Source organism: Saccopteryx bilineata, chromosome 10, assembly GCF_036850765.1.
Source record: "Saccopteryx bilineata isolate mSacBil1 chromosome 10, mSacBil1_pri_phased_curated, whole genome shotgun sequence".
Classification (NCBI taxonomy): domain Eukaryota; kingdom Metazoa; phylum Chordata; class Mammalia; order Chiroptera; family Emballonuridae; genus Saccopteryx; species Saccopteryx bilineata.
In genome coordinates, this window is record NC_089499.1 from 57,389,904 (window position 1) to 57,412,738 (window position 22,835).

Consider the following 22,835-nt stretch of genomic DNA (forward strand, 5'->3'; position numbering starts at 1 on the left):
TTTCACCTCAAAGCCGAAGAACATACATTCTTTCCAAGTGCTCATGGTACATTTTCTAGAATAGACCACATGTTAGGACACAAAACAAGTCTTAGTAAATTTAAGAAGACTGAAATCATATCAAGCATCTTCTCTGATCACAATGGCATGAAACTAGAGATCATTTACAATAGAAAAATTGAAAAACATTCAAACACTTGTAGGCTAAATGGCATGTTATTTAATAACAAATGGGTCAACAATGAGATCGAGAAAGAAATAAAAAACTTCCTTGAAACAAATGAAAATGAACACACAACAATCCAAAACCTAGGACTGTAAAAAATACAGTCTTTAATACAAAGGACTGTAAAAAATACAAAGGGGTGTAAGATAGTACTATGAAGATCTATACGCCAAATTAGACAACCTAGGCAAAAATGGGTAATTTCCTAGAAATATACAATCTTCCAAAACTCAATCTGGAAGAATCATAAAACCTAAACAGATCAATTAAAACAAATGAAATTGAAACAATTATTAAGAAACTCCCAGCAAACCAAAATCCTAGACCAGATGGTTTCACAGGCAAATTTTACCAAACATTCAAAGAAGAACTAACACCTATCCTTCTCAAACTATTTCAAAAAATTCAAGAAAAGGCCCTGGCCGGTTAGCTCAGTGGCAGAGCATCAGCCTGGCATGCAGGAGTCCGAGGTTCGATTCCCGGCCAGGGCACACAGGAGAAGCGCCCATCTGCTTCTCCACCTCTCCCCCTCTCCTTCCTCTCTCTCTCTTCCCCTCCCGCAGCCAAGGCTCCATTGGAGCAAAAGTTTGCCCAGGTGTTGAGGATGGCTCTGTGGCCTCTGCCTCAGGCGCTAGAATGGCTCTGATTGCGGCAGAGCGACACCCTGGATGGGCAGAGCATCGCCCCCTGGTGGGCGTGCCAGGTGGATCCTGGTCGGGCACATGCAGGAGTCTAAGTGCCTCCCCGTTTCCAACTTCAGAAAAATGCAAAAAAAAAACCAAAAAAACTCAAGAGGAGAGAAGACTTTTTCAAGCTCATTTTATGAGTCAAGCATTATTCTCATTCCAAAACCAGGTAAAGACACTACAAAGAAAGAAAACTATAGGCCAATATCCCTGATAAATTTAGATACTAAAATTCTTCACAAAATATTAGCAAACTGGATCCAGCAATACATTAAAAAGATCATACATCATGATCAAGTAGAATTTATCTGAGGAGGCAAGGCTTTGCAAAGGTACAGTATTTGCAAATCAATAAATGTGATTCATCACATAAAGAAAATGAAGGATAAAAATCACATGATTATATCAATGGATGCAGAAAAAGCATTTGATAAAATGCAGCACCCATTTACAATCAAACCTCTCAGCAAAGTGGGAATACAGAGAACATACCTCAACATAATAAAGGTCATCTATGACAAAACCACAGCCAACATCATACTCAATGGGCAAAATTAAAAGCAATCCCCTTAAGATGAGGAACAAGGCAGGGGTGCCCCCTTTCACCACTCTTATTCAAGATAGTCTTGGAAGTCCTAGCCACAGCAATCAGACAAGAAGAAGAAATAAAAGGCATTCAAATTGGAAAAGAAGAAGTAAAACTGTCATTATTTGTTGATGACATGATACTGTATATAGAAAACCCTAACATCTCAGTCAAAAAACTACCAGACCTGCCTGACCAGGCAGTGGTGCAATGTATAGAGTGTCGGACTGGAACATGGAGGACCCAAGTTTGAAACTCTTAGGTCGCCGACTTGAATGAGGGCTCACCACTTTATGCATGGGTTCACTGGCTTGAGCATGGAATTATAGATGTGACCCCATGGTCGCTGGCTTTAAGTCCAAGGTCGCTGGCTTGAGCAAGGGGTCACTCGCTCTTCTGTAGCCCCTCGGTCACAGCACATATGAGAGAACAATCAATCAGTGAACAACTAAGGTGCCACAACAAAGAGTTGATGCTTCTCATCTCTCTCCCTTCCTGTCTGTCTGTCCCTCTCTCTCCCTCTCTCTGAGTCTGTCTCTGTCACATACACACACAAATAAAACCACACACACACAAACACACAAATCTACTAGACCTGATGAATGAATTTGGCAAGGTGGCAGGATATAAAATATTCAAAAATCAGTGACATTTTTATACATCAACAATAAACAGTTAGAAAGAGAAATTAAGGAAACAATCCCCTTCACTATTGCAACAGCAGCAATAAATAAAGTACCTAGGAGCAAATTTAACCAAGGAGGTAAAAGACTTGTACTTGGAAAATATAAGACATTGAAAAAAAGATCAAGGAAGATATAAACAAATGGAAGTATATACCATGTTCATGGGTAGGAAGAATAAACATCACTAAAATGTCTACCTAAAGCAAATTATAGATTCAATGCAATTTCTATTAACATATCAATAACATACTTAACAAATATTTCAAAAATTTATATAGAACCAAAAAATAACCCGAATAGCCTCAGCAATCTTGAAAATGAAGAACAAAGTTGGAGGTATCACACTTCCTCATATCAAGTTATATTACAAGGCCATTGTAATCAAAACAGCTTGGTACTGGCATAAGAACAGGCATATAGATCAATGGAACAGAACAGAAAACCCTGAAATAAACTCATGCTTTTATAGTCAAGTGATATTTGACAAAGGAGGCAAGAGTATACAATGGAGCGAAGACAATCTCTTTAATAAATGGTGTCGGGAAGACTGGACAACTACCTGCAAAAAAATGAAACTAGACCACCAACTTACACCATTCACAAAAATAAACTCAAAATGCATAAAAGACTTAAATGTAAGTTGTGAAATCATAAAAATCTTGGAAGAAAACATAAGACAGTAAATGCTCCAATATCTCTTGTAGCAATATTTTTCCTGATATATCTCCACAGGCAAGTGAAATGAAAGACAAAATAAACAAATAGGACTATATCAAACTAAAAAGCTTTTGCACAACAAAAGATACCATTAACAAAATAAAAAGACAACCCACACAATGGGAGAACATATTCGCAAATATGTCTGATAAGAGGTTAACAACCAAAATTTATAAAGAACTTCTAAAACACCAGGAAGGTAAACAATCCAATTTATAATAAAAGTGGGCAGGCCCTGGCCGGTTGGCTCAGTGGTAGAGCGTCGGCCTGGCGAGCGGAAATCCCGGGTTCGATTCCCAGCCAGGGCACACAGGAGAAGCGCCCATCTGCTTCTCCACCCCTCCCCCTCTCCTTCCTCTCTGTCTCTCTCTTCCCCTCCTGCAGCCAAGGCTCCATTGGAGCAAAGATGGCCCAGGAACTGGGGTTGGCTCCATGGCCTCTGCCTCAGGCGCTAGAGTGGCTCTGGTGTCAACAGAGTGACGCCTCAGATGGGCAGAGTATCGTCCCCTGGTGGGCGTGCCGGGTGGATCCCGGTCGGGCGCATGCGGGAGTCTATCTGACTGCCTCCCCGTTTCCAGCTTCAGAAAAATACAAAAAATACAAAAAAAAAAAAAAAAAGTGGGCAAAGGAACCTTGCCCAAAGAAAAAATACAGATGGCAACAGGTATATGAAAGGATGTTCAACATCACTAACCATCAGAGAAATGCAAACTAAATCCACAATGAGATACCACCCCTCACACCTGTTGGAATGGCTCTCATTAACAAATCAACATACAAGTGCTGGTGAGGGTGTGGAGAAAAGGGAACCCTCCTGTATTGCTGGTGGAAATGCAGACTGGTGCAGCCACTGTGTGTGGACAAGTCCTGTCAGGGGTGAGGACAACAGAGACGCAAAGACCCTACTCCGGGGACCAGGTTCAGTGACGCAGATCCAATTTATTCAGGAAGTATACTAGCTTATATATTATATACATGGGTTCAGCCAATAGGATGTTACAGCGTGTTCCTCAAAGCCAATGACTGAAAAGATCAGGGAGCTGTGTGGTTAGCGCTAAGTCACTTCCTTTTAGTGGGCGAGCTTCCTTCCTGGGTATGCCCAGGAGGCTTCTGGGAGGTGGAGTATTCTCATAGCATTGCATCAGCCACAGCTGCTAGGAATGCACTCTGCGCTCCACCCACAACTGTGGAAATCAGTATGGCGTTTCCTCAAAAATTTAAAAATGGAACTGCCTTGTGACTCAGCTATCCTACTTCTAGGAATATATCCTAAGAATCCCAAAACACTAATTCAAAGACCATATGCACCCCCATGTTTATTGCAACATTGTTTACAATAGCCAAGATCTGGAAACAGTCCAAGTGTCTGTCAGTGGACAAGTGAATAAAAAAGCTATGGTATATATACATAATAGAATACTACACGGCCATGAAAAAGAAGGAAATCTTACCTTTTGCGATGGCATGGATAGACCTGGAGATTATGCTAAGTGAAATAAGCCAGACAGAGAAAGACAAATATCATATGATCTCACTTATATGTGGAATCTAATGAACAGGATGAACTGAGGAATGGAATAGAGGCAGAGGCAGGATCACAGGGAGCAGAGGGACAGCTGTCAGAGGGAAGGGGGAATAAAGGGGTAGGATCAGAGAAAGTGAAGGGATTAGTGAAGTTATATATACATAACACACAGATACATATAACAAGTCAACAAATCCCAGAGGGAAGGAGGGGCGAGAGTCAGGGGGAGGGGGCAAAGGGGATGTAATGGCAGTACATTGGGGGTGAGGGTGTTACACTGAGTGGGACACTTGAATCCATGTTAACACAATAAATTTAAATTTTTAATAAAAATTTTTTTTAAATGCTGCAGTAAACAAGGGGGTGCAGATAGCTTTTCAAGTCAGCATCCTCATTTTCTTTGGATAAATACCCAGAAGTGGAATTACTGGATCATATGGTAGTTCTATTTTAAATTTTTATTTTATTTTTTTTATTTTTTGTATTTTTCTGAAGCTGGAAACGGGGAGGCAGTCAGACAGACTCCCGCATGCGCCCGACCAGGATCCACCTGGCATGCCCACCAGAGGACAATGCTCTGCCCATCTGGGGCGTAGCTCTGCTGCTACCAGAGCCAGTCTAGCGCCTGAGGCAGAGGCCATAGAGCCATCCCCAGCGCCCGGGCCATCTTTGCTCCAATGGATCCTTGGCTGCGGGAGGGGAAGAGAGAGACAGAGAGGAAGGAAAGGGGGAGGGGTGGAGAAGCAGATAGGCGCTTCTCCTGTGTGCCCTGGCTGGGAATCGAACCCAGGACTTCCACGCACGCCAGGCCGACACTCTACCACTGAGCCAACCAGCCAGCGCAATTTTAAATTTTTTGAAGTAACTCCGTACTGTTTTTCAGTGGCTGCAGCCTACTGATCCTACCAACAGTGCACAAGGCCTCCCGTTTTTCCACATCCTCGCCAACATTTGTTATTTCTTGCCTTTTTATAATAGTCATTGTAACAGGGGTGAGGTGATACCTCATTGTATTTGATTTGTATTTCCCTGATGATTAGTGACCTTGAGCATCTTTTCATGTCCCTGTTGGTTACCTGTATGACTTCCTTGGAAAAATTGAGATCTTCTGTCCTTTTTTAAATTAAATTATTTGGTGTTTTTTTTCCTATTGAGTTGTATGAGCACTTTATGTATTTTGGGTATTAGCCCCTTATCAGATATGTGATTTGCAAATATTTTTTCCAATTCAGTAAGTTACCTTTACATTCTGTTGATGGTTTTCTTTCCTGTATAGGTTTTTCAGTTTGATGTAGTCCCACTTGTTTATTTTAGCTTTACTTGCTTGGCTTTTGGTGTTAGAGTCAAAAAATGATCTAATTAGATTTATTATTACTTATATTTCATTATTTTAATTTTTAAAATGTAATACTTTATAGTATTTAAGTTAAAAGTCATATTTTTAAAAGTTAATTTTAAATATATTAAAATTATTATAATCAAATATGGCAAAATGTATGAAAGTGATGCATGCCAAACTGACATTTTGGAAGCACTGCATTAGCAGAAGGACACTCGAGGCACAGGGATATCCGTAGGAAAGGATTTACAGAAGAATGTCGTCTGGCATGGCTGGAGTAGAGCACGTGAGGGGCAGACGAACTGGACAAGTGACTGGGGAGAAGCTCTTCAAGCATTCTGTGTATCTTCCTGAGAAGGACTTCTTACCCTGCTGGTCGTGGGATTTTTTATGTGATAAAATCAAGTTTGTTTAGAAAAATCTAAGTAGTCCCAGTGTGTTGGGAAGACCAAAGAAGAGAGATGGGAGACCAAGGCAACTGAACAAGGTTTATACTTTCTCACAGCAAATATATAGAATTTTAGTTACATTATGGGTTGAATAAACCTGCTATACTTGTAAATGAATAAAACAAAAACAGTAAAACCAAACTAAGTTTATCTTGAATATTCAAATTGTAGAAATGCAGCATTTTTTTTTATTTTTATATTTTTACAGAGACAGAGAGAGTCAGAGGAATAGGGACAGACAGGAATGGAGAGAGATGAGAAGCATCAATCATCAGTTTTTCATTGCGACACCTTAGTTGTTCATTGATTGCTTTCTCATACGTGCCTTGACTGTGGGGCTACAGCAGACTGAGTAACCCCTTGCTCAAGCCAGTGACCTTGGGTGCAAGCTGGTGAGCCTCGCTCAAACCAGATGAGCCCGCGCTCAAGCTGGCGACCTCAGGGTCTCGAACCTGGGTCCTCTGCATTCCAGTCAGACGCTCTATCCACTGCGCCACTGCCTGGTCAAGCTAGAAATGCAGCATTAAAGAGAGAAAGAGTCAGTAGAGAAACTTAAATTTTGAAAGGAACGCTGGAGCACTTTTGAAGCATTTAATAGAAATGGCTCTTTTTAACATGTAGTTTCATTTACCAAAGTAGCTTTCTTTTCCTTGGCAAGATTCATCATTGGCACTGATTTTATGTTTATCAATCACACTAAAAATAAAAATTTTCAAAGAAAACCAATGGGAAAGGGGTTGGGTGCAGAACAGACACCAGGTTTCAAACCTGCAGACTTCCTTCAGGGCACTACAAACAAGACCTCCATGTGCAGAGTTCGAGGGGAAGGCTGCAGCCCAACGTGGCCTGCCTGGCAGAACAGGTCCTTCACTCCCCTCCATCAGGAGAGATCTAGTTTCACTTATTTTGGGTTTCCTAGAAATATTTCATGCAAAGAGTTCCATTGCTTTAAAAATATTTGAAAGCCAAGGAGTCAGAACTGCACGTTCTTAAGTGAGAGGCTGGTAATTCAAGAATAAGATCCCCAGTTCCCTCGGAAAGCTGCCAGGGGACAAAACAAACCCCAACACTGAGGAGGAATGTAAAGAAAGAGACCCAGGGAGGCAGGCCTAGAGGAACGGCAGTTTAGAGGTAGAATGAGGGATTCCATTTGGGTCAGTGGGGCATCCAAACTGGAGAGGTCCAGAGGGCAGAGAAAATATGCATATGAAGCTCAGCAGAAATGTGTAGGATAGCAGAACTAAGTGAAGTCTAAATGTGAATGAATCTACCAACTGATGGAAAGAGAAAGAAGGGAGAGCTTGAAAAGGTCACAGAAAGCAAAAAGGAAGGGTCTGCCTCAAGGCAGCAGTACCATGTGGAGCGACTGAGCGCAACTCCACCAGGAGACTCGAATCTGGGGCAGCCTGTCCAGGAGCAGAGAGGGCACAGGCTGCACTGGCTGGGGGTGGTATTTTACAGAGCAAAGGTCTCAGAAAGGCAAGGGGGCCAGAATAAAGGATACTGGCCAAGAAGCAAATGAAAGATTAGACAATGAGTCCAGGCCTGAGGGGTTGAAACTGTTGAGAGAAAATGGAGGTCACAAGAGGTCAAAGATACAGGGAGAGTATGGAAGCCCCTCCAGGAGGCTGTGGGAAAACAGCACCAGAACCTAAGATTTCACTGACAGGTTGTTCTATAAAGAGCTCCTTTCAGCTAAAGTTAATAGGAAGCCAAATTCAGGGTAAAGGTCAGTGGTTTGGGTGGGGGATGTCTTCAGAACCCTGTTGTGCCTTAAAGCCCTGGGTCTAGCTGTAGGGGTCAAGGAGCCCTCCTCAAGCACTCACTGCAGAGAAAGGAGACCCACTCAAAAAGGGGAGGCCAGGAAAACCCACCCAGCCTTCCCTTGTTACAGCCACTAGTGGCAATGGAGGTCTGGCAACAGTCACCTAAAGCTTCTCTCAGGCCCGGCTGGGTATCTAAGTTTGTTACAGCTTCTTTCCAATACACCATGATCGCCAGTTCATTCCCTAGTCAGTACATACAAGAATCAATAAATGCATAAATAAGTGAAACCACAAAGCAATGTTTCTTTCTCTCTCTCTCTCTCTTCCTTCCTCACTCTCTAAAAATAAATAAATAAATAATTCTTTTTTAAAAAAAAAGCTTCTTTTAGTTCACCCAAGAGCCACTATTTGCCCTTAAGGAAAACTGGGTGCAGTTAAGCCTAGAAACAGATCTAAGTTTATTTCCCATTTTGTATAGAGTGTTACTTGTATTAACAATAAAAACTATATTTCAGATGCAAATATAAATCATGATTGAGAACTGAAAAAACTACTTTAGGCCCTGGCTGGTTGGCTCAGTGGTAGAGTGTCAGCCAGGGGTGTGGTTGTCCCAGATTCGATTCCTGGTCAGGGAACAGAAGAGGTCATCTGCTTCTTCACCCCTCTCCTTCCCCCTTCTCTCTCTCTCTCTCTCTCTCTATCTCTATCTCTATCTCTCCCCCTTCTGCAGCCTTGGCTCAAATGGTTAGAGTGTATTGCCCTGGCCACTGAGGATGGCTCCGTGGACCCTCCACCTCAGGCAATAAAAATAGCTCAGTTGAGAGCATGGCCCCAGATGGGCAGAGTTATCAACCCCAGATGAGGGGTTGCCACATGGATCCCAGTCAGGACGTATGGGAGTCTGTCTCTCTATCTCCCCTTCTCTCACTTGGAAAAAAAGAAAAAAAGAAAAAAAGTAAGAAAGAAAAACCAACTTTAAAAGGAAAAAATAATAATAAATATTAATTACATTAAGAGATCAAGAGGTTCAGGTATCATAAAAGACCGTAACAACAACAAAACACACAGTTTTTCATATTTCTAGTTTTAGCAATAAACCACCTACTTCTGCCCATTTTGCTCAATAATGAAAATGAGAAACAAAGGAAACCATATTACTGGAGAGAACACCTACCTTTTTTAAAAAAAGGAAAGAATGTCTCTTAACAATTTACTAGAAACTACATATTATACAAATTTACAAACTGCCTCTGGTATGTAAACCAGATTTCTCAAAAAATTATATTTAACTGTCAATTCAGGAATAAAATGAGTCAAAATAAGGATAGAGTGGTGTAAAAAAGGTACTTCCTAGTACTGTAGGGACAAAGGCCTTATAACTCTAGGAAACAACTAACCACTCTGATTTTAATAACTAAATTTAAGGCAGGCACACACACACACACACACGCACACACATACACACACACACACACACACAATCAGGCTCATAACACTGTCAGTTCTTTAAAGGTTTTAAGATAGTCTAAATACCCTTGATAAGAAGGAAGTGGTAGGGGTGATCAAGAGGTGCTATAATGTGTCTGCCCTCCCCCGGTAAAATACAGAATTCAGGAAACTCACCGGATGTTTACTACGCTAATACAAGTATTAGAAATAAAGAAAACAATAATAAAAGAAAAAACTTACATCTCTTTAGCCTTCTCAAAATGACTAACTGCTCAACTTGTAACCTTAATTTTAATTTTGTTAATCTACTTTCTCTCCATCTATGACTGGACATCTATATTTCACAAATTCAGTTAAAGTAATATAATAAATCTAAAACATACAGCATTAATTATATGTTGTTATTACTATGTAGGCTACTGAGCTTCCCTAAATACTCATTAGTTTTCCATTAATACAGAAATGAGAGTGAAATATAGCAAAACCTCTACTAAGAACAGTTGGGGAATCAGTCATTGAATAATCATGTCTCGCAGATAGCTGAAGGCTTATTTACAACTCTGAACACACAAACTTTTTTAGTTAATTGTTCTGATAGAATGCTTTGACTGAGGCCAACACTGTGGTCATCGGTGATTACACAGTAAGATGGTATGCTTACACCCACAAGGCTCTATGTCCCAATCCAGTTGAGATCTCATCTCAGATTGTTATAGCCTTTGCTTTTACCTTTTTTCCCTGTCTTCCACACTGCTGGCATACTCTGATTTCATCTCTCTCTTTCATTCCAATAACAGTGTTAGAACCACATCTAAGGAAAGGGTACCTGGTCCTCAGAGCTCTCCTGGATACCACAGAACTCTTCCAAGAGAGGTGAACTAATGTACAGGGTTCTGTAACCTTTATTTTACCATCTTTTACCATCTGTGGACATCTTTTTTAAAATGAGCAAAAGTCCTCACCAGTTTGCTCAGTGGCAGAGTATCAGCCCAGAATGTGGAAGTCCTGGGTTCAATTCCCAGTCAAGGCACACAGGAGAAATGACCATTTGCTTCTCCATCTACCCTCTCCCTTCTTTCTCTTTCCTTCTCCCACAGCCACGGTTCAATTGATTGAAGCTCACTGGCCCAGGAGCTGAGGATGGTTCAGGGGAGTCTCCCCACTCAGGCGGTAAAAATAGCTCGGTTGTGAGTATATCTCCCCTCCTCTCACTTAAAAAAAAAAAGTATTTCCTCAAAAGGAAATTCTGACACACATACTACAATATGGATGACCAGTGAGGATATTATGCTAAACAAAATAAGCCATTCACAAAAGGACAAATACTATATGATTCCATTTATATGAAGTAGCCGGAGCAGTCACATTCACAGAGCCAGAAATTAGAACAATGGTTGCCAGGGGTTGGGGGGAAGAGGCGAATGGGACGTTATTATCAATGGGTACAAATTTTAGTTGGGGGAAGATAAAAAAAGTTCTGCAAATAAATAGTGGTGATAATTGTATAATATTGTGAATGTACTAATGCCACTGAATTGTACACTACTTATAATGGTAAATTTTACGTTATATATATTTTATCACAACTAAAAAAAATTTAAAAATTTTAAATAATAAAAATTTACTTCCTCATTATTTACTATGTTCTAGATAGGTGATATGGTAAGTACCTTTGTGTTATAATGACATAAGTAAAAATGAGCCAGAATGGTTTCTTACAATGATGATTCCAAATTACCATATACTACTTTTAACATGGAGAAACCTATTTTGTAGAAAATTATCCATAAGAACACTAGCAAAAACTCAAAGACAAGAAAGGACCCTAGTCTGGGTAGCCAATTAATATGAAAAGAAATAAAAGCTTGTGGCCTTACCAGTAGGCATATTTCATAGCAACCATCTCAAATACCTTTTAAAAAACTATTCAGGCTGAAAAAATAATAATTTGGAATTTAAATCAAAGTACTTGTTAACACTTTATTTTTTCTTTAAAAAATTTTTTTAACCCTGGCCGGTTGGCTCAGCGGTAGAGCGTCGGCCTGGCGTGCAGGAGTCCCGGGTTTGATTCCCGGCCAGGGCACACAGGAGAAGCGCCTATCTGCTTCTCCACCCCTCCCTCTCTCCTTCCGCTCTGTCTCTCTCTTCCCCTCCCACAGCCGAGGCTCCATTGGAGCAAAGATGGCCAGCGCACTGGGGATGGCTCTATGGCCTCTGCCTCAGGCGCTAGAATGGCTCTGGATGCAACAGAGTGCCACCCCAGAGGGGCAGAACATCGCTCCCTGGTGGGCATGCCGAGGGGATCCCGGTTGGGCGCATGCAGGAGTCTGTCTGACTGCCTCCCCGTTTCCAACTTCAGAAAAATGTAAAAAAAAAAAAAGTGAAAAAAAAAATTTTTTTAATTTAAATATAGTTGGTATACAATTTTACATTGGTTATATTAGTTTTAGGGGTACAATATAGTGATTCAACATTTTTATACCTTACAATGTGATCACCCCACTGATTCTATTCATCATCTGTCACTGTGTAAACCTATCACAATATTGTTGACTACTGATTAATACTTTGAATTTCATCAGGAAAACCTTGAGTTATTTAAAAACTGCTCAATTTCCCAGCCCATTTCATGTTGTCATTCCAAGTATGTGACTGTCCTGCACTTGCAAGTGACAACAAACCGACCTTCATCTCTCATGTAAGATTCTTTCCAATGTCATCTCAGACCAGAACCAACTTTCCCAGACCGAGCAGGTACTCTCAACTGCCCTATCTGCCCTACATTGGTCTACTAATTAACCTTGCTCTCTAGATTAAGTAAAAATTTCGAAAGGAACCCACATGCAGCACTGTACACCATATTAGGAATGCCACCTTATAGCTTCTCCCTGCACAGCAAAGTGCTTGGCTCTGAAGTTACTCAACTATCAAACCACAAAGTTCAAGAGGGATTTAATACCATTGAGCACAATATACAGACTACATTGTTTGTTTTTAATTATGTCCTTAAGTGGTCATCTAAAGATAAAGAGAGCTGAATAGGCTATAAACATCTTCTGGAATAAAGGAGACTAGGAAATAATTATATACAAATCTTCAGGTGCCTCTGAATTACAAGCAAAGGTTTATAATCAAAGTTGTTAAAACTTCGGCAGTGCACTCATAATTTTCTAATAATCTATCCTTTTTCTTATCCCGCCTCCCACTTTTGTAAATTTTAAAAATGAACTTGCAACAACCTGACCACATCCTTCGTATTTTAGATAATTTTCCACGGAGGCTAGTAGCACCTGAAGCATAGTTACATCAAAATCTCACTCCCCAAAGTCTAATGGTTCAGATCTCCCAGGTAACCAAAATCCTCAGAGACCGTCATCCAATTTAACAACTATGCATTAAAAAATATATTTTCTCAATTACAAAACATCACAGTTAATTAACAAATGCTATTTACTGAAAGAAAAATTCCCTGCCATAACAAAGAGGTACGATTTACTGATTCCGTGTTCCTTTATTCTCATTGTGAAATACTGGCTAACTGCCAAATAATTACAGAAAGTAAACTTTTAAAAAGTTATAAGAGAAATTTTTTAATATAAAAACATTTAGCATCCAAATTACCAGCCTACATAACGTTCTTCTGCTTTTTTTGGATTGTATTCATTTAATGTGAACATAACAGGAAGTCATCATTAGAAAGCCAATGCACTTTGGACAGCTCACCTTTTCTACAGACTAAAGAGTCAAACAATATCTGCTTCTACATCATCTTTCTATAGCAAAGACCAGTCTAGTTCCCACTGTGAAAGCAAAAGTACCCTACAAAAGCAAGAAGAGTATGAATAGAAGTATTTTTAAAGAGAAAAATCAGAGCTTACAAGGAAACAAGTATCAAAAGAAAATTCTCTTTTTAAAAAAAAGAGCTTTAGCCTGACCTGTGGTGGCACAGTGGATAAAGCATTGACCTGGAATGCTGAGTCCGCCAGTTTGAAACCCCAGGGCTTACCCAACTGAGGCACTTACAAGAAGCAACTACTGTGCTTCCCGCTCCCCCTCCACACTTCCCTCTAAAATAAAAAATAAATAAAATCTTTTAAAAAATAAAGAACTTTAAATTTTACTTTTAAATTAGAGTTTACATTCTATATTATTTTGCATTAGTTTCAGGTGTAGAGCATGGTAGTTAGGTAATCACATACTTTACCAAGCGTTCCCCCCATATTTCCATAATACCCACCTGGCACCACACATAGTTATTACAATATTACTGACTCCATTCCCTATGAGAAAATTCTCTTTTATATGTCTCTTCTGTTTTTCATTGTACATCTTTTTACTTGCATTCTTAAATTTTTAATAAGTTTTAAGTTAAATATCTGATAATACACAAGTTAAGAAATCTATAAAGAGCCACACAAAAAAAGGGTAAATTTGGCTCTGGCCGGTTGGCTCAGCGATAGAGCATCGGCCTGGCGTGCGGGGGACCCGGGTTCGATTTCCGGCCAGGGCACATAGGAGAAGCACCCATTTGCTTTTCCACCCTCTCCCCTCCTTCCTCTCTGTCTCTCTCTTCCCCTCCCGCAGCCAAGGCTCCATTGGAGCAAAGATGGCCCAGGTGCTAGGGATGGCTCCTTGGCCTCTGCCCCCCGGAGGGGCAGAGCATTGCCCCCTGGTGGGCGTGCCGGGTGGATCCGGTGGGGCGCATGCGGGAGTCTGTCTGACTGTCTCTCCCCATTTCCAGCTTCAGAAAAATACAAAAAAAAAAAAAAGGGTGAATTAATAACTCAATAATCAATTATTCTCTTAGCTAATGATGCTATGAATTTTGGAAGAGAATGACCATATTCAGCTTAGTTGTTAACCAATTGGCTAGTTAACTTAGTCACAGGAAAACAGACTTATTTCACAAAAGAAAATCTTTGAACTTTGTGGACTATGCCCCGTACATCCCTACCACAGGCCTTACTGTTCCCAGCTTTCTGTTATATAGGTGTCATCACAGTAAAAGACACACATATAATTTCTAACTCCTCTCCTTTAGCAACAGAAATAAGAAAAGGTACAAGAATACATTAAAAGGCATTTGGAAAGGATAAACAAATTGTTGAAGTACCTGTACTTGCTTCAGCGGAGACCATAAAAAACCCAATTTCCTAGAGGTCTAATACAAAAAGGTATTTTTATCATGTTGAAATTTAAAAAAACAAAAACCACCAGACATAATTTTTAGTTACCTTTTATTCTTTTCATTGATAAAGTTTTAATAATTTGATAAACCAGGTAAATACCCTGTGTATATAAATCAAGTTCACTGCTGTCATTTAAAAGGTTGTTAAAAGCTTTACACCCACATTCTTTAATTCACTGAACTTTAAAAAATCAATTTTCATTCAATTTTCTCAGCTAATTCCTGGCTTTAAGGAACTGATTCATCTACTGATATCTTAAACTCTGACTTGCTGGAAAAGTTCATGATTCAAACCTACTGTCTGCAAACATACCTATACTCCAAAAACGGGAAGAGATTAATATGGGGCCTGTGACCACAAGGGCTCCCAAGAACCACAGATCCAAACCTGCAAGGTATTGCTTCAGCTAAAAAGTAACCTTCTAAGAAGTCTCCAAGGGCAAATTTTTTTTAGTTATTCTAGATAGCAAAAACCGTAAAAATTGTTATAAAAGCATTTAGGTTCATGGCAAAATTACCGTAACTCCAGGTTTATACACCTGTTGTCCTTGAGCTTAATTATTAATATTGCTCTCTTTCACCTCAAAAGGGTCTTGTTTTGAAGCAAAACTCATCAGTGGTGATAGAAGTCTGTGGTAGTCACCTCCAGGAAGCAGGAGGGGTTTACTGAATGGGAGTAAATGTATAGGGGGGAGGCCTCTGGGAGGCTGAAAATGCTTTATACCTCAATCTGAGTGTTCTGAGTGTGTTTTTCAGACACATACATGTAAAAAGTCAGTGAACTGTTTTCTTAACGATCTTATTTTAAGTTAGACCTCCATTAATAAAAAAAAAATTTAAGGTCCTGGCTGGGTAGTTCAGTTGGTTAGAGCATAGGCCCCCACACATCAAGGTTTCAGGTTAAAGGCTGTGGGTTCGATCCCCAGTCAGGGCACATATAAGAATCAACCTATGAATTATAATAACAAATCAATGTTACTCTCTGTCTCTCTCCCTTCGTCTCTTTTAAAGATTCAATAAACACTAAAATAAGTGGAATCACAGTATTTTTAAATTACATAATTTTAAAAACACACTGAAATAAAATTTTAAATATCTTTGTTCAAATAATAAATGGCATGAAAGCATCGTGGGTATAGCTACCAAGTTTTTTTCCAAATGTATTTTAATGAAGATGCATATTCTGAACACTTTTATGTAAACCTTTCAAAATATACTGATTTATTCTTTCATTTTAAAAAGTCACCTAATTTTAGAAATGAAAGCACACAGAAATATGATCTATTCATCCTATAATTTTGCAAAGAAGGAAAACCGCATCTATAAAGGGTAAGAGACTACCCAAGATAAGGCACCTAGTCAATGACAAAGGTAGTAACAACTGTTTCCTGATCTTGGGCCACTCCCGTTTCCAAAAGGCCGTTACTTTTCTGACACAGTAAACAAATAACTCTGAATCTACCCGTGGCCTAGAAGATTTAACATGTCCCTCAAAACACCGGGCCAACAAACCCCAAAGTACACACGCACAGATGCACTTGTCTCCCTCCCCTCAAGAGAGTTGGCAAATGAACAACTTCATTTTCAGGCAATTTACTTCAGATGCAATAAAGTAAGTAGGACAATTTTAAAATGCAGTTCAAGACAACGCAGAGATTGACAAAATCCGTATTTCCTTTCAAATATCTTTGATGGTTGCTTGGTTCTCCAACTACATCACTGCTAAGTAGGGCTCGAGAAAGATGGCTTGGGGCTATTCACCAGCACTGCTTTGAGTGCCCCCACCGCCTAATAACCCCTGCTAGATAAAAACGCTGCCTCTGATAGGAGTGTTCTACCCCCTCTCACCACCTTACAAAAACTGTAGGTGACCTGTGCTTCCCCGCTCCGTTTTAGACCCTGAGCGAACAGCTGACATCTTGTTAAAAACTTAAGATAACAGACATCCTTTCCGCGGGAATTTATTTCTGTTCTCACAAGGCGTTTCTGCTCCCCACAGAGCAGGCCCTGCTTCTCCAAACACTCTGCTCGCCTCTATAAAGCCTCCTTTTCAGTCTCCAAAACGAGACTTAGGAACAGAAATTGAAACGGTCACGGACTCCCGAGTGGCAGGTCGGGGCCCAGGACCCGGGGCCGGCGAGCCCACTGCCCGCTCGCGCGCGGCCCGGGGAGGCCCGGTTCACTCCACCACGCCGGCCCGAAGCAACCGGTTGCGGCGGCCTCTAGACGCTCCGCCACCGCGCAGCAGCCACCTCGGCCCTCCGAAGTTCGGACTGGCGCGCCCCCGGTCTCCCCTGCGGGTTCGAGCCCCAGGCCCGGAGCGAGCCCGGGGGGCGGGTCCGCGGGGGCTCGGCGGACGGGAGCGCGGGGCGCGCGGGAAGGGGCGCGTTGCGGGCCCAGCACGCAGGAAACTCGAGCGCCCGCCAGTGCCACCGCCCGGACACTTTCCTTTCACGCTCCTGGGGCGGCCGCGCACCGAGCTGCCCTCAAGGGGCTACCCACCGCCGCCGCCGCTCCCCGCCGCGGGGAGGCGCCCAGGCGCGCTCCTGCAGCCCGGCCGGCCAGCGCGCAGGGCCGCGGGGGCGAGCGAGGCCGCGCGCGGGCGCCGCGCTCCCCCCCACCACCACCGCCCCAGCCCCCAACGTGCCGCCGCCGCCGCCCGTTGGCGCCTCAGCCCGCGCGCCCGCCGCCCTTTGGCTCCCAGCGGTTTCGTTGGCAAAGTTGCGCTGCCGCGTCGAGGGGGCGCCGCGCGGTCCCCCGCCCCAGCGCCGCCGCCGCCCCTTCAGGCCGCCGCGCGGGAAGGCCCAGCCGGCAACCCCGCTTTTTTACCTTTAGGGAGTTTTCGCGCGCACGCTCCTCGATCGCTAGCTTTTTTCTGTCTCGCGCTCCTTTTCTTTCTTCCTTTCTTTTCGTTCCCCAGCACGGGCGCTTTTTCCGCTCACAGCGCCCGCGCTGGCTCGCTCGCGCCCTCCTTCCTGCTGGGCTTGGCGGAGCGGGCGGCCGGCAGCTCTCCCCGCCCCCCTCCACCCGCGCTCCGGCGGAGGCGGCGGCGGCGCTCCGCGCTCCGACTCATTCCAATATGGCACGGGAGCAGGGCGCATGCGCCCGCGCCCCCCCCCCCCAACTCCCAGCCGCGCTCCTACCGCCAGCCCGCGCCCCTCGCGCCGCGCGCGCGGTGCGCTCCACAGCCCGGCTTCCCCGAACCCGCCTGCGAGTCCTTTCGCCCAGCCAGAGGTGCACGGCATGCAAGGCGTCCGCGGACTGATGTGCTGGGGGTCTAGCGCCGCCAGCCAACCCCGCCCCTCGTGCCACCAGCCCACAACTTGCAGTGGACACCCCCAAGGCCGTGGCGCGGGGCACACGGCGGCCTCTCCGACCCCTGACAGTACTGCGGTCCCGCACGGACCAGCCCCAACGAGGAGAAGCGCCCCTGGGGATCCAGCGTCCATCCCGTCCCTGCTCCAGCCCTCAAGGGAAGGGCCCACGCGCCTCACCTCGGGTTGTGGCATCCCAGAAAACCGAGTGGCATCCCTGGGTCGATCCTGGCTTATGGGCCGGGACGAAGCTTGCGGCTGTCGTCCGCACGTGACCGCCCCGGCAGCAAAGAAACAGACGGAGCGGCGGCCCGATCCCAGATGGGCGCGTGTGGGTGCTGGAGAGGACTCTGTCCGAACGCTTGGCACATGTCTGGAGTCTGGAGCGTCCTATGAGACCTGAAAGGGCACTCATGTGCCCCCGTCTGCTAAGTCACATTCGAGTACCCAGGAGCACCCGATGTCTCCAGGTTTCCACAGGAGGCGCCCTGTAAATCCTAGTTTTCCTGCCACTCCGGGCCCCAGCGAGGGGGCACAAGACGGATGCCGAATTTGGGAAGGAGAGCCGAGAGTCCGGGTGGGGACAGAAGCTCGAAGGTGGCTAAACTGACCCCAAACCGGAGGTGCCCAGGGGCGGTTGTTCCCGTAGCTCGCTCCTTACCCAGGAATCGCAGGTGCAGGTGGAATATGCCTATCCCTACCTGCTCCGGAAAGTTCCCTCCTGAAGGGAGTCCCCGCACCGCGGGGACCCAGAAGTCCCCGGACTCTCGGGCCTTGGAGCGGGTTGAAGGGCAGAAGTCTGGAAAAGTGTGCTGATGGCTCCTACCTTTCAGGAAGGAGAAATCACCCACTGCAAGGAGGTCTGGGTTGTCAGATGGGCACAGGCCACTTCCTCACCACTGCACTGGGAAATATAAATATTACCCCACTTTACAAACTTGCTCAAAGTCCAGATTTTTTATTATTGAAAATACAATATAACAGCCATAGAGAAAACAAGTTGTAAAAAGAATAAAATGTATCCATAATACTACTATGGAATGCAACTTTTTATATACAAAACCTTTCTATATACATGTGTGTACATTGTTACAATCACATCTCATTTGTGATTGCTACTGTTAACATTTTTCTTTTGTTCATGATTCATTTTTAAGATGTGCAGATATCCTCATCAATTCACTTAGTTTCCTAATAAGGTACATTTGGGTACTTTTAGGAAGGGGGGAGAGAGACAGATAAATCAATTTGTTCCACTTACTTATGCACTCATTGGTTGATCCTTGTATGTACCCTCACTGGGGTCAAACCCCAACTTTGGCAAATGACAATGCTCTCACCAACTGAGCTACCAAGCAAAGGTTTGGGTTCTTTACAATTGTTTGCTAATTTATGCTTTCATTCTACACTTGGAACAATATTCCTGGCAGCCAAATATTCCGGTGGAAGGCTGAGAAACTGTAGGGTGGTTTTGCTCCTCAGTGCCAAAGGACTTTCAAAGAGCTGCCCCACTCATTCTGCCGACTCCCAAGAACAAATGTTAAGGCATACCTTTGTAAGCATTAGGTACCAAATGTTAAGGTATACGTTTGTAAGCATTAGGTACCATATTGTTTTCCTTATGATTTAATCGTGTTTATTGATAATTACTTCAGCATTTCTTTGATGACATTTAAAATGAATGGTTTTCATGCATTTACTATCTGTATTCCTCTTTCTGTAAATGATCTGTCCATATTCATTCATTTGTTGGGGACTTGAACCTCTTCTAACTTTGGACATTTTTTTCTATTATAGATATTATTCCTTATCATCAGTGATGCAAATTTTTCCCAGCTTATTCTTCATATTTGTTTTATTCTAATGCTCAATCTGTCATTCTAGTCCATTCTGATTTTTTTACTTGATTCAAGGCTGACAGAGAGCTTTCTTCCACTCATCTGCTAGTTTATTTTCTGCTAGTTTTCTACAATTTCATTTCATATTTAATTTTTTATGATAATTCATCCCGTTTATTTTGCTGTGTGTAGTGAAATATAGATTTCACTCACCCCCAGCGTCACCAGTTTGTATTGCTTATGCAGCCATCATTTATTAAACCATTCTTTCCTGACCCTTTATTTAGTCAAATCTACTTTTATGCTAGTCTTTTGATGCTACTTGATCTATTTATGAAGTCTCCATTTCTTTTATAAACCTCAATTTGTGCAGATACCATGTGGATCTAAATATTGATTCTTTAAAATAGAATCTAACGTGTCTATTAAATTCCCCCTCAGGAATCTTCTTTTATTCAGAATTTCACTTGATAATTACATTGGTTTATGTGTCTGTACACATTCTAGGTAATGAAATGGAGGTTAAAAGTACTAGCTTTGGAAATGGGACCATCCATGTTCAACATTTACCAGCCCTGTGACCTTGGCAAGTTACTCATCCACTCTATAGGCCTTAGGGTCTTAACTATAAAAATCAGGTTAAAGGTAACACCTGCTTCACAAGTTCAGTACTTAGCACATGGTAAATGCTCAGTAAAGGTCAGTTATTGTTGCTGATGTTTTTAGTTCCCAAAAAACCCTGAGATTTTATGTGGAGTTGCATTAAATTTATGAATTAATTTAAACAGATCAAATATTCTATAATATTTCATTTTCCCAACCAAGTCATGTACTATCTTTCAATTTATTCAAGTACTTTAAAATTCAGACAGGAGCCAGTTCTCTTGTTGACTCCAGCCTCTCTCCACTGCTCACCTTCATGACCCTTGAGGAACCGGAAGAGCAGAGAACCACAGGCAACAGTTGAAAACTATCCTTTGAGAGTCCGCCTTGTGCCAGGCTGATGTGGGTGTGTGTGCACACGCATGAAATCTCCTTTAGCCCTTACAACATCTCTTGGGGTAAGTTATGGCATTCCCTGTGAAAAAAGAGCAACCTGAGAGATTCTAGGTCACCCTTAGTAAGAGGCAGAGCTAGACCAAAACCAGGTATACCAGCTCCTCAACCACTTTGCTACTTGGAAATTCAGGGTGGGAGTTATTCACAGAAGAGGCACACCCCAGAGGAAGATGGAGAAAACTGACTCCTGGTCATGTCACACCTTGCTTAAAAGCCTGCTGTGGCTTCATGTTGCATTTTGAGTAAGTACAGACCACTTACTCTGGTCTATGAGACTGGCCCTGCTCACCTCCAGTCTCACCTGTTGTTACCTCTCACCTGCGTTGTTTACTGTGGTTCAGCTGCACTTGTCTCCTTTCCATCCCATAAGTATACAAAGCTCCTTCCTACCTCAGGGCCCTTTCACACACTGTTCCCACTGCCTGGCACACACTCCGTTCCACCTTCCGCACCCACCTTCATATAGTGGGTACTTTCTCACCAGCGATGGGATACAAATAATTTAACAATGGTCTAATGACCATTTCAAGTATTAAAAATGATATTTCAAAAGATAGCTTATTATTTTATGCATTTAATACTTAAATAAGAATAATAAAAGGTACACAAAACTAGATTATAAGAGTTATAAAATAGTAATGACAAAATATTAAATAATAACTGACAAAAAACAATAAAACTGTTATACAAGGTATTTCCATATTGCCGCATCTTTTTTTTTTTTTTTGACAGAGACAGAGAGTCAGAGAGAGGAATAGATAGGGACAGACAAATAGGAAGGGAGAGAGATGAGAAGCTTCATTTTTTTTTTCATTGTGGCACTTTAGTTGTTCATTGATTGCTCTCTCATATGTGCCTTGACCATGGGGCTACAGCAGACCGAGTAACCCCTTGCTCAAGCCAGCAACCTTGGGTCCAAGCTGGTGAGCTTTACTCAAACCAGATAAACCCGTGCTCAAGCTTGAGACCTCGGGGTCTTGAACCTGGGTCCTCCTCATCCCAGTCCAACGCTCTATCCACTGCGCCAGTGCCGGGTCAGGCTCCATATTGCTTCTTTTTTCTTTCTTTTTTATTTTTTATTTTGGAGAGGGAGTCAGATAGACTCCCGCATGTGCCTGACCGGGATCCACCCACCATGCCCACCAAGGGGGTGATGCTCTGCCCATCTGGGGCATCACTCTGTTGCAACCATAGCTATTCTAGCACCTGAGGCAGAGGCCACAGAGCCATCCTCAGCGCCCAGGCCAACTTTGCTCCAACGGAGCCTTGGCTGCGGGAGGGGAAGAGAGAAACAGAGTGGAGGAGAGGGGGAGGAATAGAGAAGCAGATAGGCGCTTCTTCTGTGTGCCCTGGCTGGGATCGAACCCGGGACTCCTGCACGCCAGGCTGATGCTCTACCACTGAGCCAACCAGCCAGGGCCCGTATTGCTTCTTGACTGACATCCTCACTTGCAATTTTCTTTGATTTTATCCGAGCACCACTGGCTGTGTGATTTATCCGTTTTTGTTTTTGTTGTTTTGGGTTTTTTTGGCAGAGACAGAGAGTCAGAGAAAGGGACAGACAGAGAGGAAGGGAGAGAGATGAGAAACATCAGTTCTTCATTGCGGTTCCTTAGTTGTCCATTGATTGATTTTTCATATGTGCCTTGACCGAGGGGCTACAGCAGACCGAGTGACCCCTTGCTCGAGCCAGTGACCTTGGGCTCAAGCTGGTGAGCCTTGCTTAAACCCAATGAGCCCACACTCAAGCTGGCGACCTCAGGATCTTGAATCCGGGTCCTCTGCGTCTCAGTCCAACGCTCTATCCACTGCACCACCGCCTGGTCAGGCTGATTTATCCTTAACCATCTTTTCACTGTAGGAGTAGGATCCCATTCTTTTACCTATGGACAGAATGAACATTACTATGGGCGCTTAGAATACACTGTTGTGTAGATGAACGTTAAAAAAAAGTAAGGAATATAAATTTGTGATTTGTACATTGGGCAGCTGCCCAGGTGCCCACTT

General features: G+C 43.1%; 1 protein-coding gene across 5 annotated transcripts in view; it reads right to left on the reverse strand.

The window, feature by feature from the left end:
• The window catches only part of SFMBT1 (Scm like with four mbt domains 1), a 199,188-nt gene extending 180,992 nt beyond the window's left edge, over window positions 1-18,196 (reverse strand). For 4 of the 5 annotated variants that reach the window (XM_066244501.1, XM_066244499.1, XM_066244500.1 and 1 more), the window contains exon 1: window positions 17,447-17,673. The gene's annotated coding sequence lies outside the window, so the exon portion shown is untranslated. Of the gene's footprint in view, window positions 1-17,446; window positions 17,674-18,111 lie in introns of those variants that run through there. The other variant, XM_066244497.1, reaches the window with a different exon arrangement.
• Window positions 18,197-22,835: the final 4,639 nt, after the last annotated feature.